The sequence below is a fragment of the Apium graveolens genome, chromosome 3 (assembly GCF_009905375.1).
Source record: "Apium graveolens cultivar Ventura chromosome 3, ASM990537v1, whole genome shotgun sequence".
Classification (NCBI taxonomy): Eukaryota; Viridiplantae; Streptophyta; class Magnoliopsida; order Apiales; family Apiaceae; genus Apium; species Apium graveolens.
In genome coordinates, this window is record NC_133649.1 from 156,826,542 (window position 1) to 156,846,991 (window position 20,450).

A 20,450-nucleotide genomic window follows, 5' to 3' on the forward strand; every position below is an offset into this window, starting at 1 on the left:
GTTCTTTGGTCTTGGCACTAGGGTCCAGATTCTATTACTTTCAAATTCGTTTAACTCTTCCTGCATTGCTTGCACCCAATCAACATCTTGAAGAGCTTCTTCCACTTTCTTTGGTTCAGTCTGAGATAGAAAGAAATGATAGAGACATTTATTTGATGTTGTTGTTCTAGTTCTGACACCTGCTTCAGGATCTCCAATTATTAAGTCAGGTGTGTATGATTTAGTCCACTTCCTTGAAGATGGAAGTTGATCTCTAGAACTGGATCCTCCCCCATGATCCATGCTGTCTCCATCAGCATTTTATGATGCTCCCCCTGAAGTTATGCTCTCTGAAATTTCAGAATTTGAGTTGGATCCTTCAGGAATTGAAGAATTAGAGTTTCCAAAATTATCAGAATTTGCCTCATCAGAACTTGATGAATTAGAACTTGAAGAGCCAGTGACTGGTTCTGATGCTTCTTGAGAGTCTTGAGATGTGGTATAATCATCAGCTTGCTCCTCCTGAACAGGTGCATTTCCCTTTAGAGCAGTTACCACAAGTTTCAATGACATCAGAGTTTAACCCGTCCGAACTTACAGGATCAAGATTTAGGTCATCAGAATTTACAGAATCAGAATTTACATCTTCATTTTCAAATCTCAGCTGATCATGATCATTGAGATCTTCAAGTCCAGTAATTTTTTTATCATCAAAAGATACATTGATAGATTCCATAACAACCCTTGTTCTTAAATTGTAGACTCTGAAGGCTTTTGTAGAAAGTGGATATCCAACAAAAATTCCTTTATCAGCTTTTAGATCAAATTTTGACAGCTATTCAGGATGAGTCTTAAGAACAAAACACTTGCATCCAAATACATGAAAGTATTTCAGATTTGGCTTTTTTTTCTTCACCATCTCATATGGTGTTTTTCCATGCTTGTTCATGACTGTAGCATTCTGTGTAAAACAAGCAGTCTGTACAGCTTCAGCCCAAAAGTACGTTTGCAGCTTTGCTTTATCAAGCATAGTTCGTGCAGCTTCAATAAGAGTCCAGTTCTTTCTTTCTACAACTCCATTCTTCTGTGGAGTTCCAGGTGCAGAAAATTCCTGCTTTATTCCATGCTCTTTGCAGAACTCTTCCATGATTGAATTCTTGAACTCAGTGCCATTATCACTTCTTATTATTTTAACAGAATCTTTGACTAACTTATCCAGCTGTCTGACATGATTAGTTAGAGTATATGCAGTTTCATTCTTTTTGTGCAAGAAATACACCCAAGTGTATCTTGTGAACCCATCAACTATAACCATAGCATATTTCTTCTTTGCAATAGACATGACGTTGACTGGACCAAATAGATCAACATGCCGTAAGTGATAAGGCTCAAGAATTGAGGATTCGGTTTTGCTCTTGAATGAAGATTTTCTTTGTTTTGCCTTTTGACATGAGTCACAAAGACCATCAGGAGCAAATATTGATTTTGGCAGTCCTCTCACAATATCTTTCTTTACTAGCTCATTTATATTATTGAAATTTAAATGAGAGAGTCTCTTGTGCCAATTTCAGCTTTCTTCAATTGATGCTCTGCTTAACAGACAGATTGCAGAACCATCAGAATTTGTTGAAAGTCTGGCTTTATATATGTTACCATGTCTGTAACCTTTCAGAACCACTTTTCCTGTAGAATTACTTACAACTTCACAGTGTTCTTCAAAGAAATCCACATTTATCTGTCACAGATTTGATTCACACTTAGTAGATTGTGTTTAAGTCCTGAGACAAGAGCTACTGACTCAATTATGACATTCCCAATATTGATATTGCCATATCCCAGAGTCTTTCCAATGTTGCCATCTCCATAAGAAACTCTTGGGCAAGATTTCTCCACAAAGTCTGATTGTAGGCCTTTATTTCCAGTCATATGTCCTGAACATCCACTGTCTAGAACCAGGATGTTTTTCCTATTGCCATGCAATCACAAAGACCACTATTGGTTAGTTTTAAGGACCCAGACTTGCTTGTATCCTTTGGCCTTTTTAATTTTGTTAGCATTTGCAGCGGATTTAGTTTCAGAGTTTATGCTAACATGCTTTTTATCAGACTTTATATCAGACTTTGCATCAGATTTTACACTAGAAGGAATTACACTAACTTTCTTTAAAGAAGGTTTTATTTGATAATAATCATAGTACAAACTATGATATTCCTTACAAGTATAAATAGAATGCCATAAACTACCACAATGAAAATAAGGATTTTGTGGTTTAAACCTAACAGACTGACTCTTAACTCCTGATCTAGGAGGTAAAGAGTTTATATCTTTATTTTTCTTGCAAAAAGAAGCAAGATGGTTAGAGTTTCCACAATTATAGCATTTCTTTCTAGGAGCATTAGGAACAAGCATATAATTATTGCTTTTATTCACACCTTCCTTTCCATTCCAATTTTTCCTAGCTTCCTTTACCTTGTTCTCTTTTCTAATCTCTTTCAGCTTATACTTAAGCTGCTTCTTTGTCATTAAGCCAACATTTACCACAGTTGGTTTATCCTGTTTTAATTTGTCAGAAGTTGACTTTTCTTTGACTTCTGTTTTAGAGTCTTTCATCTTTTCAGATTTTGACTTGTCAGAATTTGACACAAACTTGACAGGATTAACTTTAGGCTTTTCAGCTTTCTTGGTAGAGTTTGGTTTAGATGACACAATTTCCTTTTCTTCTTTATCATCTAGCTAACCTAGTCCTTCTTTCTAATTTCCATTTTCTAAGATTTTCTGAGTTGTTCTTCCAGAGTTAGTCCAAGTTTTGATTATCTTCTTTTCCTTTTCCAGTTCAGATTTAAGAGATTTATTCAATTTTAGCAGTTCATCTTTAACATAAAAGGCCTCATCTCTTTCTTTCTGAGTTTGATGGAATATAACTAACTCTTTTTCCAAGTAGTCATTTCTTTTTTTAAGAGCAAGACTTTCAGAATTTAATCTTTCATTTTCTAAAGTCTGATCTCTAAAACTCATGAACATGGTTTTCAGATATAATCTTAGCTCAGAAATATCATCAGTATGAAAAGCAAGAGTTGAATGAGGTACCTTCAATTCAGCAGTTTCAGAACTGCTATCAGCATTTGCCATCAAAGCATAGTTCACCTCTTCTTCAGAATCTGAAGTGTCTGCCCAGTTTTTCTTCTTTGTGATAAGTGCCTGGCCTTTATCACCTTTTCCTTTCTTGCAGTCAGGAGAGATGTGGCCTCTTTCACCACAATTGTAGCATTTGACATTTGAGTTGTCTTCTCTGTCAGATTTTCCTCCTTTACTTTTAGTCTTTCTAAACCCTTTCTTTTCAAAACTTCCACCTTTCCTGAAAAACTTCTTACCCTTTCTGAATTTCTTGTAGGCTATCTTTGTGATACCCTTCACTATAAGAGCACACAGTTGCATCATCTCTGCATCAACATCCACTTCAGATAAATTTTTAGATTCTGAATCATCATCATCAGAATATGATGACTCTGAATCAGACTGTATGATGAGAGCCTTTCCTTTGCCCCTCTTTAAGACAACCACTTTAAGAGATTCCTCCTCAGCTTTAAGTGCAACTGTCTTTGACTTTCTTCCATGCCTTTTGCTCCTTTGATCCATCTCAAGTTCATGAGTCTTGAGCATATCATAAATTTCATCAAGAGAAGACCCAAGTGCATTGTTGGTATTAAGTAATATGCATTAGAAAAGCAAAATAAAATTTTCTTGGTGACTTTTCACATTCTCTGATTCTTGGAGAAATACTCTGATAACAGCATAAATTCTGATAAGCAGTCATGACTCACTTACACTGAAAAGCCACTGTAAAAAGGAATTTCAAAATATGGATAAAATGAGCACAAAACAGTTGAGGTGGACTCATGCATGAACTCATTTTATAATAGACTTCAGAATAATAACAGATTTTGAGCTAAGTTCTTAGTTATGCCTTATTTCTAAGATGTACTGAAGTGAATTAGACTTTACTCTTTGTCTGATATTTAGCTTATTGCACACACTTACACTCCATATGAATGATGAAAATTACTGTGGTGATAAATGTTGTTTCAGATGAACAGTTTAAGTGTCAGTTGCATAAATTCTGAGGACAAGTTCTGATGGAAGTTCTGATGATTATGTTCTGATGTACCCATATTAGTATTTGTGTGAAGAATTACAGAAATAAACATTCACTTTTCGAGTAAAGGAGCCATATTCTGATGACTTTTAAATTCTGATAATAATCAAGTTCTGATGCTGACGTGGTAATATTTATTTACTTGGTTTATTTTTTGGTCATTACTTGAATGGTCATATTTTTACAGAATATTGGTTTATGTGAGATAAAGCATTAATAATCATTCATTTAGTGGGAACAGTTTTTTTTAAAAAACTGAACGTGCAATGTAATTATTACTTATTTACCGTGCCCATTAACTTTTGCCTTAACTGCTGCATGGCTGACAGGTGTAAAGGTCTGTTCCACTTCCCATTAACTACTGTCACGTGGGGGTGTCTAAGTAAAAGAGATAAAAGATTTTCAAATCTTTTATTTTCATTTTTATTCTACTCACTCTCTCTCTTTTCTTATTCTCTCTCACATTTTATGACGGTTTTCTATACAGACATTTCATCAAACACCTTTCAGGAAAATTAATTTCTCACTTATTTCTGATGGCGCCCAAGGATTTAATTGTTGATGGAGCCAAGTTTATACCAAATAATTATGCTGCAATCTTGAATAAGGGTGAAGCTCCATCAGATCTGCACTTTGTGCAAGATTTATTAGCTAATAGTGAGATTGGGTATGCTTTGACCCAACCTCAAACTATTTCAAGCCAACAAGTGCTAACATTTTGGCGAACTGGGCTTTTTGATGATGATGGTGCTACTAGTACTCCAAGCATTATTTTCACATCAGGAGATGTCGAGCATGTGGTTACTCCTGGAGCAGTTCGTAAAGCTCTCCACTTACCTGAAGGTTGCACATTCTCAACAGTGGAGGATCCTGTCTTACAACAGCTTATGGCCAGTCTGGGCTATGAGAAAAGTTTGAGAAAGCTGGGTCAACTGAAAAGATCAAATATCAGAAAGGAATGGAGCTTTTTCTTTGATTGTATCACTAAGGATTTCGCCAATAAATGCTCCAACTTTGATGTTATTCCCATCATGAGTCATCAAATCGGGTATGCCCTTATTCATCAAACTCAATTTGATTTTGCAAGTGCTGTGCTAGGTTTCATAGGGGATAGGATGACAGAAGATAGGAATGTAGTATACTTTGCTAGATTCTGTCAGCTTATATATACTTTCTGTTGTGCTGATGAACCCCAACCTACCAATGATTTAATTCCACCCTTTAAGCTTGCAAAAAGGGCTTTTAATGATCTGTTGAATGCTGACAATAAGAAACAAGTGCAGAGACCCTTACAGATTCCTCAGTTAGTAGAACAAATCTTTGTAAATGCTGATCCACAAAAATACACATCTGTTTACCCTGATGTTCAACCCACCAACACATCACAGCCAACACAACAGCCATCAGAACATACCATCTCTCACCAACCTCAAACTTCTCAACCTGAACTAACTCAACCCTCCATCAGGACATATTACAAACCAACACAGTCATCTCAACCTCAACCTTCAGCACATCCAGGGAGGCCTTCATCTTCAAAACCCAAGAGGACTAAGATAGTACCTCAGTCTCAACAGAAGAGAAGGATAATTGTTTTGAGAGATGAGTCAGATAATGAGGAACAGGTTCCAATATCAGAACCTATTGTTGTAGAAGCTGAGAAGATCTCTTCTCAGAAAGATACTGAAACTGGGAGTTCTAGGCCCCTCAAAAGGCTTAGAAAGCTAAATTCTGATGATGAAGCTCCCAAAGTCTCTAATTCTGTAAAGAGACTTAAAAAGCAAAGAGCCAGGAGGGCTGTAACTGTATCATTACTCTCTGAAGAAATTCTGGAAGAAGCAGCTAAGGAAGGGGGTCAGGAATCTCTGATCCCATCAGAACCTATAGTAATTGAATTACTTCCCACAACTGAATCAGACTTTACTCAAGCTCAAAAGTCTCCTATTCAAGAGCAAGAGGATATTCCAGAGCAAGTGCCTACACCTCCTGTGTCTCCTATCATTAATCCAGTACATGTTGAAGACCCAGGTACAAGTGCTGAAATTGATATTCATAACTTGATTGTGCTTGAGGTTCTGTACTTGGAAGCTCCACCAACTCAACTCACTCCACCAACAACACCACTTTTGGATGCTGATTTCAATGCAGATATTCCATCAACACCAGTTCTGAATCTAGATGATGAAGATCATATTTTAAGTGGGCATCAAAATTTGGATGTTGATCAGAAGTTAGTTGCAGATCAGAATTTAGAGGATGATGTTGAAGCCTCTATAGCCTCACATACTATTATTTTATCAGAGGATGCTGATACTGCAGACTCTGTAAGTTTTGATGCTGACAATGCTGAAATTACTGGTGAAGCTGCTACAAATATAGATGCTGATGTAGCTGGTCCATCTGGACATGCACCTCAACAAGCTTCTTGTAAAGCTGATTTAATCAAGAATTTTGTTAGAGAGGATGCACCAGTACCTTGGAGTGAAACTCCTAGAATGGAACACAGTTAGTTTCCAGTTAGTTATCTTCCTACTGAAAAAATTCTTGCTGAGCACTTGGCTAAGGCTGATAAAATACTGATTAATGATGATTTCAAGGCACAACTGAGAGTTATTGTGACGGCCTCAACCCCGGGGTCAGGAGTTGACGTCACTAAACACAATTACCAAAAATGTAAACAATAGAATTATTATTAAAATATACTAACTTGACCCCAAACCAAGATCCGATATATTCCAAAATAATTAAAAACATAATTTTTTTTAAATTTTAAAACAGTTCTTAAACCGTACTTTATACCTGCTTTTTAACCAATAACGAAACAACACGCAAGTAAAACGAATCCCGAAAATTTCCAAAATAATTTTAAAATTCTCAGAATAATACGAACTTAATAAAATATAAGTTTCATAATTTTTACAGATTCCCATAATTAAATATGGATTTTAGCATGTAACACACTCAGAAAATCATTTAAAATTGAATAATTAACAAAATATTGATTTCTCAATTTTATAAAGTCCTAAAAATAATTATTGAAATTATAAAATTAGAAAACCAATTTTAAAGACAACCCAAATATTTATGGAATTAAAATTACAATGAAATCACTTCTACAAGTGAAATAAAATCATATAACTTACCAATAAATCAAAAATTCCAATCCACATATTAACAAATCATAAATAATTAAATAACAATCAGTAATCGCTGCCAAAAATCAATACACACCCTTTTATTTATTTACTTAAACTTTTATTACACTTCCAAATATTAGAAATAAAATAAAAATACACGAGTCGTTATATCCTTTCCCCCTTAAAAAGATTCTGTCCCCAGAATCTAACTCAACTAAACAAATGAGGATATTTATCAAGCATGTCTGACTCTAATTCCCAATTGACTCTTCTACTCGAGGATTTCTCCATAAAACTTTTACTATAGGAATTGACTTATTCCTAAGGACTCGTTCCTTACGGTCTAGGATTTGGACCGGTTGTTCCACGTAAGATAAATTTGGTTCAAGCTCAATCGGTTCGTATTCTATGACTTGATTCGAATTAGGAATGTAGGGCTTTAACATAGACACGTGGAACACATTATGAATGTGCTGCCACTGTGGTGGTAACGCTATCTCATAAGCGACCTTTCCCACTTTCTTCAAAACCTCAAAGGGTCCTATGAATCTAGGGCTAAGTTTACCCTTCTGACCAAATTGTACTAACCCTTTCCAAGGTGATACCTTTAGTAACACCAGAGCTCCTATCTCAAAGTCCATGTCTTTTCTATGTAAATCTGCATATTTTCTTTGTGTATCTTGAGCTGCTTCCAACCTTTTCCGAATCAATACTATGGCATCCTTAGTCTGCTGAACCAATTCAGGGCCTATCACTTTCTTTTCTCCTACCTCATCCCAGTACAACGGTGATCTACACTTTCATCCATACAGAGCTTCGTAAGGTGGCATCCCTATACTGGCATGGTAACTGTTATTGTACGAGAACTCAATCAAGGGTAGGTGCTCATCCCAATTACCCTTAAAATCTAAAACACAGACTCTCAACATATCTTCTATGGTCTAAATCATCCTCTCACTTTGGCCATCCGTCTGAGGATGATAAGCGGTGCTCATATTCAATCTCATTCCTAGGCACTCTTGAAATTTGGTCCAGAACCTGGAATTAAATCTCGGGTCTCGATCCGACACTATAGAAACAGGAACTCCATGTTTGGTAACTATCTCATCCAAGTATAACTTCACTAGCCTTTCCAATGAATACCTTTCATTAATCGGAAGGAAATGCGCCGATTTAGTCAATCTATCAATGATTACCCAAATAACATCATGATTCGCTCTCGTCTTTGGCAATCCCACTACAAAATCCATAGCAATGTCTTCCCATTTCCATTGGGGAATCTCCAAAGATTGTAACAATCCACTCGGTCGTTGATGCTCTGCTTTCACCGTCTGACACACGTGACATTTACTTACCCAATTAGCAATATCCTTCTTCATTCCTGGCTACCAAAAATTTCTCTTCAAATCCTGGTACATCTTGGTACTACCAGGGTGGATAGAAAACCTAGAGTTATGTGCTTCCTGCAATACTTCGTTCTTCAACTTTGTTACATCAGGAATCCAAACCCTGGACGAAAACCTATATAAACCTTGATTATCTTTTTGAGTACACAACTCTTCTCCTGTCAAAGTATTCGACTCTTGTTCCATAACTCCTTCTTGACATCTTACAATCTTTTCCATCAAGACCGGCTGGAAAGTAATTTCATATAGTTGCTCTTGACTTCCGTTAGATCCTCGAACTTTAATTTCCATTCTTTCTAAGTCTCGTGCCAATTCCTCCGCAATCTTAACCATATTCAGCCTTTCCTTCCTACTTAAGGCATCAACCACTACATTGGCTTTACCTGGGTGATAATTAATCGAACAATCATAGTCCTTAATCAACTCCAACCACCTTCTCTGTCTCAAGTTCAGATCTTTTTGTGTGAATATATACTTCAGGCTCTTATGATCCGTGTAAATATAGCATTTCTCGCCATACAAGTAGTGATGCCATAACTTTAAAGCAAATACTATAGCCGCCAATTCAAGGTCATGAACCAGATATTTCTGCTCGTGACGCTTTAGCTGTCTGGAGGCATACGCAATCACTTTGTCATGCTGCATTAACACACATCCCAATCCTTTCAAAGAAGCATCACTATAAATTACAAAGTTTCCCGTCTCATCTGACAATGCTAGCACTGGAGCCGTCACTAGTCTTCGTTTTAACTCCTGGAAACTCTTTTCACACTTTTCCGTCCAAACGAACTTCTCATTCTTCCTGGTCAACTTAGTTAGTGGGGATGCAATCTTCGAGAAATCTTTCACAAACCTTCGATAATATCCTGCTAATCCAAGAAAACTTCTTATTTCCGTTAGTGTCTTCGGTTGCTCCCATTTTGATACGGCTTCAATCTTTATCGGGTCTACTTTGATACCTTCTTTACTTATTACGTGACCAAGGAACTGTACTTCCGTCAGCCAAAACTCACACTTAGAAAACTTAGCATACAATTGCTTTTCTCTTAGCTTTTGAAGGGCAATCTGCAGATGTACTGCGTGATCTTCTGGATTCTTCGAATATATGAGGATGTCATCAATACATACAATAACAAATTTATCCAAATACTCCTTATATACCCTATTCATCAAATCCATGAAAGCTGCTGGCGCATTCGTCAATCCAAACGACATTACTAGAAACTCATAATGGCCATACCTTGTTCGAAATGCGGTTTTGGGGATATCTTCCGGCTTTATCTTTAGTTGGTGATAGCCAGATCTTAAATCAATCTTTGAGATATAACATGCTCCCTTAAGCTGATCAAATAAATCGTCGATTCGTGGTAAGGGATACTTATTCTTTATTGTCAATTTGTTCAACTCACTATAATCAATGCACAATCTCATACTTCCATCCTTTTTCTTCACAAATAACAATGGAGCACCCCACGGGGAAACACTAGGTCGAATAACTCCTTGAATCTCAGACTTACACTCTGTGGAATAGTGACCTTTCTGTCCACATTTAAAACAATTAACATTCTCTCGGCACTGTCCACTGTGCTTTTTCCCACACGTCTTACAATCAACCACTGGCTTACTCATCCTCGTCGGGGCAGAGTTAACTGATGTTGTACCGGGCTTAACTTGGGGAAAGTTCTGCCCTTTAAACTTTTTATTCTTATTCTTGCCAAACCAATGCTGGAACTTTCGACTTGCTATTCCTGATTCTGACTTTGCAGGTCCACTTTCAAATTTCCTCTTCTTCTCACCCTGCTCCTTTGCAGCTAACTTCTGATCACTCTCTATCACCAAGGCAGCCTGGACTACCGAAGTATAAGTCTTAAGCTGTAAGGCTACAACTCCACTCCTTATTTCTGGCTTCAACCCTTGTTGAAACCGCTTTGCTCGTTGAGCTTCTGAACTCACATATTCCTGTGCTATACGGGCCAACTCCGTAAACTTCGCTTCATATTCCGTGACACTCCTATTTCCTTGTTTCAGCTCCAAAAATTCCATCTCCTTTTGACTTTGGAGACAGGCTGGAAAGTATTTTTCCAAAAACAATTCTGTAAATCTGGTCCAGGGAACTGGACCTTCTCCTTCTAAGGCTCGCGTAGATTTCCACCAATAATTCAAATCATTCCTCAGAAAATAACTAGCATAATCAGTTTTTAAATCCTCACTCACCTTGGTGAGCGCAAACGTCTTTTCCATTTCCTTTAACCATATCCTGGCAGCGACAGGATCTACTTCTCCTTTGAATTCTGGGGGCTTCACTGCTTGAAAAGACTTAAAACTAACACCTTGATTTGCCCCTCTCATCTCATGCTGCTGTTGAATTTGTAGTTGCTGCTGTTGGGTTTACTGTTGTTGTTGCTGTATGAGCTGCTGTTGCTGTTGTTGTTGCTGTTGCAATTGTTGCTGCTGTTGCTGGAATTGTTGTTGCTGTTGGGCCAGCTGTACAGTCTGCTGACGCAATAAGTTCATCAAATCACTCATGGAAGGATCCCCAGCAGATCCGTTATTGGGCTGAAAATTTCTCTTTGGTGGCATCTCCTGAAACATAACAGTCATATATAAGAAAATGGATTGCTCCAGCAGTTTATATTTATGCATCAGGAGAGCGTTGCCACTAAGACAATATTCTCATCCCCCATTATAATTGGATCCGTCCTGAGTGAATGATTATAGTCTAAAAATGCCAACAACAGAAACAACAATAATAGCAACGCACAATATATAAAAACTGAACAATAATATAAAGCAGCTGAACTACAGTAACCAACAGAATCCAACTAGTACAACTGAAAATCCAACTAAAATGAACCATCCGAATACACACCAAAATTGGCTGTTATAACAGCCTCGCCTACTACAACCTATCACAACATAATGTACATATACAAGGTAAACAACTGCAGAACTCCTGGAGGTCAACTCTGAGCTCTGCATCCCTCTACTGCAGCTCTGTCTAGCCACTGCCACTACCACCAATGGAACCTAGCTCAAACACTAGCCAGTTCACTAGGTCCTGATACTGCACAGCTCTGAACTAATGAAACGGTCAACAGATCTAGCCCTCTCTACAGCCATCTGGGTCAATGCTCTCACATGGGCTCGTACCTCAGGGGAAGGGGCAGAAATACCCTAAAATGGTGCAATAGGTACCTGGTCCAACTGGGCAGCAAACTCTGGACTCTGATCTCTGATAAAGGAAGTATTCACCGCCCTATGGACATGATAAGGAATCGGTGAAGAAGTACCACTAGGGGCCACAGGAGGTACCGGAGGTCTCATCATGGAAGAACTGGGACCGCAGCCGGGAGGGAAATCCCTGACAGCCGATACAGACCTACGTACCCAACGGGGATGAGGACCAGATACAGGGATGTCTCGAGGTACAAAAGAAGGGACTGGTGGAGGAGGCATAGGGGTCTCCTCGGTAACAACATCAAGAGGTCTCTTAGAATCTGAGCTATCCGAATCAGAAGGATTCTCCCGAGATGGAGAGCTCAAAATTGCAATAGGCCACTGTCAACATAATAATATACAGACAAGACACAACCAGGTCAAGGCAATTATATCAAAACATTTAATAGATGCCAGGGTAACGCCGTCGGAACCCTCGACTGACTCTAAAGGGTTGCTCCTCTATATGAGTTGCTGACTTACACTTCAAGACTCACGTTATCACCTACTTGACACAATCCCTAACCTGAATCAGGGACTTGAACCTGTAGCTCTGATACCAACTGTGACGGCCTCAACCCCGGGGTCAGGAGTTGACGTCACTAAAAATAATTACCAAAAATATAAACAACAGAATTATTATTAAAATATACTAACTTGACCCCAAACCAAGATCCGATATATTCTGAAATAATTAAAAACATAATTTTTTTTAAATTTTAAAACAGTTCTTAAACCGCACTTTATACCTGTTTTTTAACCAATAACGAAACAACACGCAAGTAAAACGAATCCCGGAAATTTTCAAAATAATTTTAAAATTCTCAGAATAATACGAACTTAATAAAATATAAGTTTCATAATTTTTAAAGATTCCCATAATTAATTATGGATTTTAGCATTTAACACACTCAGAAAATCATTTAAAAATGAATAATTAACAAAATATTGATTTCTCAATTTTATAAAGTCCTAAAAATAATTATTGAAATTACAAAATTAGAAAACCAATTTTAAAGACAACCCAAATATTTATGGAATTAAAATTATAATGAAATCACTTCTACAAGCGAAATAAAATCATATAACTTACCAATAAATCAAAAATTCCAATCCACATATCAACAAATCATAAATAATTAAATAACAATCAGTAACCGCTGCCAAAAATCAATACACACCCTTTTATTTATTTACTTAAACTTTTATTACACTTCCAAATATTAGAAATAAAATAAAAATACACGAGTCGTTATAGTTACTGCAATGAGTACTAGGCACCTTCAAGGTCAACACTCAATAACTCATGCCAAGGTGAACAAAATTCAAGAATCTCTGATCCAGCAAGATATGAATATAAAATTGGAAAAGAACAGATTTTTCAAGCCCACCTTTGACCGAATTGGGTATATTGAAAAGACTCAGGAGAAGCAACAAGATCAAATTTCTGAAATTCTAAAGAATCAAGCTTCTCAGCATACTGAACTCAATGAGATCCAATGCTCAATAGAATTGCTTGTCTCTCTTCTTTTACCCGCTGATGCCAAAAAGTGGGAGAAAGTGATTAAGTCCAAATGCAAATCTACTCAACCACTGAAGGGTACGGATGATGGAAATGATGATCAGAGAAACTCTGGAATGGGTAGAGGTTATGGTCAAGGCAAAGGTTTTTCATCAAGCAAAGCTGGAACTACAAGTCAAAGAACAAGTTCTGATACTGGGAGAAGAATAAGTTCTGATACTGGTAAAAGGATAAGTTCTAGTGAACATCTGGAACTTGATGAAGAGATTTCCAAAAGGCTATTCCTAAAAGACAATCCAGGCATGTATATTGAAAGTCCGAAGGAAGAAGAAGCTAGACTTAAAGCAGAAAATGTCAAGACAAAGTCTAAAGCTCAAGTCATGGAAAAGAAGCCACCTAAGCCTAAGGGCATTGTGATAAAAGAAAAGATAAATTCTGAGGCAACCAAAGCCAAATCACAAGTGGAGGTAGATCCTAGATCCAAGTGCAAAGAAAAAATTGGTGAACCTGTAAAGGTATATATGCCAGTCATGGATCTGAAAGAAAAATCTGAAGTAGATGCTAGTCTGATTTTGAAGAAAAAGGATATTCAAACAACCTCTAACAGAGCTCATGTTGTTCAAGATAAGGACTTAGTAAATTCTGATATTACAGTGAAGCAAGCAACCTCTGACATAGCTCAAGTTGGCTTGATATCAGAAGATAAGGAAAAGGAAACCTCTGACATTGCTCATGTTAAACCTTCAAAGATTCTACTACCAGGATTCACCAAAGCTCAATAGACTCAACCTTTGAAGACTATATCAAGTGGTTTTGAAGCAAAAGTTGTTATAGGAAAGGAAGCAAGAGACAAATCAGGATTGGGTAGTTCTAAAGAGAAGAGAGTAAACAATACTACCAATGATCTAACTTCCTTGAGTGAACCAGGTATAGGAGCTACTCCTGAGAGATTGAATCAACTTGAATCTGCACAAATGGTTTACCACTCTGTTTTGAAAGAAGATATCATGTTATACTTTATGACAGATGGGAGGGTATTCCAGATCAGGGAGAATGCTATTTCATTGAAGTATTTTGAAGAACTGGAACATGTTCTATTTCTACTTCAAGTGAAAAACAGATCAACAGATGGTGCTGCAGGTTGTTTAAAATAAAATATTCAAAGGCAGAAGAAACTTTACTCTGTAAAGTCTGATAGGCCATATTGTCCTAAGTACAGATCTCACAGTGGAGAAATTGTTGAAATAAAGCCTAATACTGCTAAAATCATCACTACATTTTCTGGTATTAAGAGACTTGAATTCAATCTAGAGTCTGATAAAGCCTATATCATCAGACTAGATCAGGATATAAGGAAAACTAAAATAAATGATCTCAGGGCTGCTATCTTTCAAAGTGGTGAAGATACAGTTGAATTGAAAAATGCTAAAAGGAGGATGGTCAATGAACTTGAATATGCTGAGAGATGTCTGTTGAAGAATTATCTCAGAACAACTCCTAGTATCAAAGAGATCAGAAATTGAAGCCAAGTCAAAGATCTACAACTACTTAAATTCTGAAGTGTATACAGACTGAAGCTGATATCAAACTTTAAGGATGGTAAAGCTATAAGGACTGTAAGTTGTAGTTATCTAGTCAAATTCTCATGCATTTATACTTTATATTTTTGACATCATCAATATCTGTTAAACTTATATATTATGGCTAATTTACAAGTTGGGGGAGATTATTAGATATATTTGTGATGTCATGTCTAATATGATTTGTGTTTAGTTTTCAGATCTTACTTAAACAGGACAAACCAGGACTTAACTGGAAATTAGTAATTATACTGAAGTCAGGACTTAAGATATCAGAACTTAAGTTGTCAGAACTTAAGTTATCAGGAGATATTTATCAGGAGATAATATCAGGACTTAAGGAGGTTTTCAGATAAGGAAGGCGGCTGATTGAAAGGAAAGAAGATCAAGACAAACATAAGAAGAGATATGCATGGAGAAGAATTCTATAAGGAATAGAATACTTGGAAGAAAAGATAACTGATTGATATATATTAGGAAGCAGAATTATATTCGATATCAATTAGAAGATTATATTGTAACTGTGTAGTATATAAACACAGACATAGGGTTTACACTATATGTGTTATCTTAATCGAGATTATTATTCATTGTAACCCTAGCAACTCTCATGATAATTTGTTCATCACTGAGAGAGAACAGTTCTTTATAACAGAGTTTATTGTGTTGAATAAAATCTGTGTTATGTTACTTGAGTTCTTATATTCGATTTGATTGTAGTAAACACTGTATTCAACCCTCTTCTACAATGTGTGTGACCTAACACACAGTATTTTCAAAACTCACTTAATTTGTATTAAATTAAGTTGGTATTGTTACAAATCATGTGTTCTTAAGAAAATAAGAACTCAACTTCTTCCTTGAGAGAATATAAGAAAATCTAGATCTATTTGTTACAACTAAACTAAGGACCAGTGCATGCTTTATAGACTAACAACACGGGTTTACAAGACTTGCACTAAAATGTACTAAAATACTTTCTAAAGCAACCTTTTTCTATTTCCATTTCTAGCTTAGCAAATATGTGTAAAATCTTGTAGGTCTGTGACCATCCTTTGTCTAGTTAATCTTGGCCTTTTATCTTGTATTCTTCCATCTACTTTGTAGACTTTTCAATCTAGTGAATAGATCATTTGTTGACTGATAATCTTAAATCTTGAACTTGTCTGCATTCTGTATTTGAGAAGTATATTGAGATCTCCAATTTGTTTTATAGAGAAGTGACATCCCGATAAGTCAACTTATCGAGATCTCTGAGTTCTCTATAGGTATACTTGACTTTTCGAGGTCTCCAGATCCTTGTATGTGAAATGACTTGTCGATATATCTGAGATCTCTACATGTAGAACTGACTTGCCGATATCTTAGAGATCTCTATATACATATTTTGACTTATCAATATATCTGAGATCTCTTTATGAGAAATTGACTTATTGATATCTCCAATCCTTCACATCTTCATTTGACTTGTCGATATCTCAGAGTTCTCTACATGCAGAAATGACTTGTCGATACCTCCAGTTCTCTACATCTTCATTTGATTTGTCGATATCTTTGAGACTTCTCTATAAGCCATTTTGGACTTCTCTATAAGTCATTCTGGACTTCTCGATATAACTTGATCTGTGACTTGTCGATATCTTGACTTAAAATAATTTTCATAGAAAAACTTTATTCAATTCCAAGCTTCTACACTTTTCTCTGAGGCATGATCATGGCTTGATCTTCTTCCAAAGTTTATTCCTTAGCTTGAATTTGTTCACAGAAAAGTCCTCAAGTCTAATCTTCTAACCCTTTTATAGACTCAAGTAATATAATACAAAATACAAAATTTATTATCAAACAACTAAATCTCAGGGTTGTCAATGTGACTTAGTCTTGTTATTGTACATGCATGTCTTGCACAACACATATAGTGTTAACCTAATCTGTGCTTATATACTTACACAATTATTCTAGAAGATATTATACAAGTGAATAAAGAATTATAATACATATCCAACTATTGATTGCTATAATAAGTATAGTCTTATAACGACATATCTCTACTAATCAAAATCTTCTAAATAAAATCATTTACTTCCTAGAAATCAGTCTGGATAGATGCTGATAGACAAAATCTGATATTAAACTCCGATCTGTCAAATACTGATAGTCTTCATAAACTTTGATAACTTCCAGTAGCAAACTCTGATGTCAAACTATGATGGTAAATGCTGATATCATCAAATCATATCTAACAATATCTCCCAACTTGTACATTATGGAAATATGTACAAGTTCTTTATTTGATGATTTCAAAACTATCTAAATGCAGAAATATTAAGAAGTATACATTATAGTCAGTGTGTTAGACTTTAGCTTCGGTCTTCAACTTTGGCAAACCCAGTAGCATCATCAAAGAATTTCTTGAGTAGATTTTCTTCAAGAACATTCAAATACATTTCCAAGAGCCACTACCTTATTGTATAACTTAAAAACTAAGTACTAGAAGTGGTCTTGACCTAGTAGAAGCAACATGAAAGGAGGAACTTCAAAAATAAAGTCAAAAGTCCATCTTGGTACACTCTAGGAGCCAATACCCCTTCCATTGGCTCCTTGTAGGTGCCAATTACAAGAAAAAACTAAGTAAGGAAGCCTTCTTGTTCCTTCTAGGCATCAGTACCACCCTCTACTCTCCTTGTAGGGGCCAGTAGCTACAGAAAATAAGGCAAATCACTCATTGCTACCCTCTAGGCACCAGTACTTGCTCCTTGGCTCCTAGGAGGGACAACTTGCATGTTTGTTAAAGATTCTAAGTGCCAAATATGGCAGCCCAAAAATAAAACTAAAAGATAACAACTGATAAATATAAGTTATTACAAACGGCTGCTTACAACAAATCCAAGATCGCAAAAGGTTCAGTCTTTGAACAGTCCAACACTAACAACTATTACACTTTTACATAACTACCGATCCTCACACATATACCAACTACACTACCTGAGCTCTCACATAAGCCTTTGCATCTCCAGTGGACTTACGAGCAGTCTGCTTGAATCTAACCATACTTGCTAGCTGAAATAACATGGATAAATAGCAAGAAGTGAGCCAAACGCTCAGCAAGATATAGCAGAAGACATAAATTATCAGCATAGAAATTCATAATTTAAAATTGGGGTGGATGGCATCATTATTCAAGTCAAAATAATTTTTAACCAAATTATTGCTCAAAATCATTTTATGATGCTATGGATTACAGCTGGTGATCAACCGCGAAGTAAACCCGAACCTCGTCGGGTTCTAACAAATTTTAATTGGGAATCCTTAAGCAACTTTTAAGCCTAATAGAATAAGTGTGAAAGGGACTTGCATCTTAGTCCAATCCACCAATCTCAAGAAAACATTCTTTTATTTGAAAAGCAATTATCTTTTATAAAAATGATGCCAGAGGGAAATTATATGGATTCTAAACAATAGAGTTTAAATTATAAGTCAAGGATTGGAGTTATGGAACCCTTATCAGAAATGAATTATCTTCTCACTAGCAAGGTCATCAATGATGAGTATCAATAGTTTAACAACTAAGGAAGAATGTAATGAAAAAGAGCCATGATGATAATCAACAAAGGTAGGGATCTCAAATTTGAGTGTAGTACATGGCACATGTCTAGTTACAAAGTTTGGGTATGATAATAAAGGGGTAATGAAGAAGTATGGAGTTGGATTACTGATATCTCAAGGTTTCAGTGGTATAGGGATTTAGTATCAGATCAATAGTGCTTTATGATCACGAAAATTGAAATACTTGAGCTTACGAAGGTATTTTGGTATGGTACAAGCAATCGGGGTATATCAATTATAGGTACTAATTCAAGTTGGGGCAAGACGTAGATAAACAAATGATCTTTATTAGTGCATAAATAAACTTGGAACAATTGCGATAATCATAGTCATGGCATAACATTTATAATAACTCAATTTAAGATTAAGGTACTTGTAACAATATATCTGGGTGATGACATTATCAATATCTTTAATCAAGCATACTATCATTGTCCAAAAAGAAAGGTTCAGAATACTTGCATAATAATAGATTTGACAAAGAAGGGACACTTTCCTTAGAGAAGGCTTTATCTAGAACTCGACTTGGCTTAGGAGCAACCGGGAGCACTACTCGATCTTGATGGCAAGCTTCCTATCTTCACTTGATTGTACAAAATAATAATAACTCTCATTATAAAAGACTCCTATAAGAACAATCAATCATATTGTTAATGCACAATTTGTTGGATATATTTGAGATGTCATGTCAAATATGTTTCATGTTTAGTTTTCAGATCTTAACTAACAGGAAATATCAGTACTTACTGGAATCAGGACTTACTGGAAGTCAGGACTTAAGGATATCAGGACTTAGATTATCAAAAGATAATATCAGAAGATGGATATCAGAACTTAAGTACTGGAGGACTAACAGTTAAGGAAGGAAGCTGGATTCACAGGAAAGAAGATTGAGACTAATACAAGAAGAAGATATGCATGGAAAGAGTTCGAGGACTAGAAGAATTATATAAGATATCTGGTTGATATATTTTAGGAGACATAATTATATTCCATATCAACTAGAAGTTATCTTGTAACTGTGTGTCTATATAAACACAAACATAGGTTTACTCTATAAGAGTTACGATCATCGAGAAGATCATATATTGTAACCAAGCAGCTCTCGTGATATTTGTTCATCATTAAGAGAGAACAGTTCCATTGTAACAGAGTTTGTTATATCGAATACATCTGTTTTCTGTTACTTGTGCTTTAAATCGATTTGATTGTATTCTACACTGTATTCAACCCCCTTCTACAGTGTTGTGTGACCTAACAAGTGGTATCAGAGCCTATCTATTAACACACATACAGTAAAGATCCAAAACAATCATATCTGAAGAAGCAGAAAATCCAACCAAGACGGCTAAAACTGAAGAAACTCCAAAGACTCAAACCCATAGTCGATATGAAACTATCAGGGTTTCCATGCTGAGACCGTCTGAGTATCCCATATGGAAAGTGAAGATGGCTATGTTTCTGGAAGCTACAGATCCAGAATATCCTTGACAGAATTAATGAAGGACCACATAAGCCAACCAAGCTCTCTGTTGTAGTTGCAGATAATCCAGCAAAGACCATACCAAAGGAGAAAATGGAATACAGAGCTGAAGATATCTCATCTATTACCAAGGATGCAAAGGTAAGGCATTTGCTGTATAGTGCCATTGATAATGTCATGTCAAATAGGGTAATTCAATGCAAGACTGCAAAGGAGATATGGGATGCTTTGGAGACAAGGTGTCAGGGAACTGATGCAATCAAGAAAAACAGGAGGACTATACTCACTCAAGAGTACGAGCACTTTGACTCAAAAAGTGATGAATCATTAACTGACTTATATGACAGGTTTGTCAAACTCTTGAATGATCT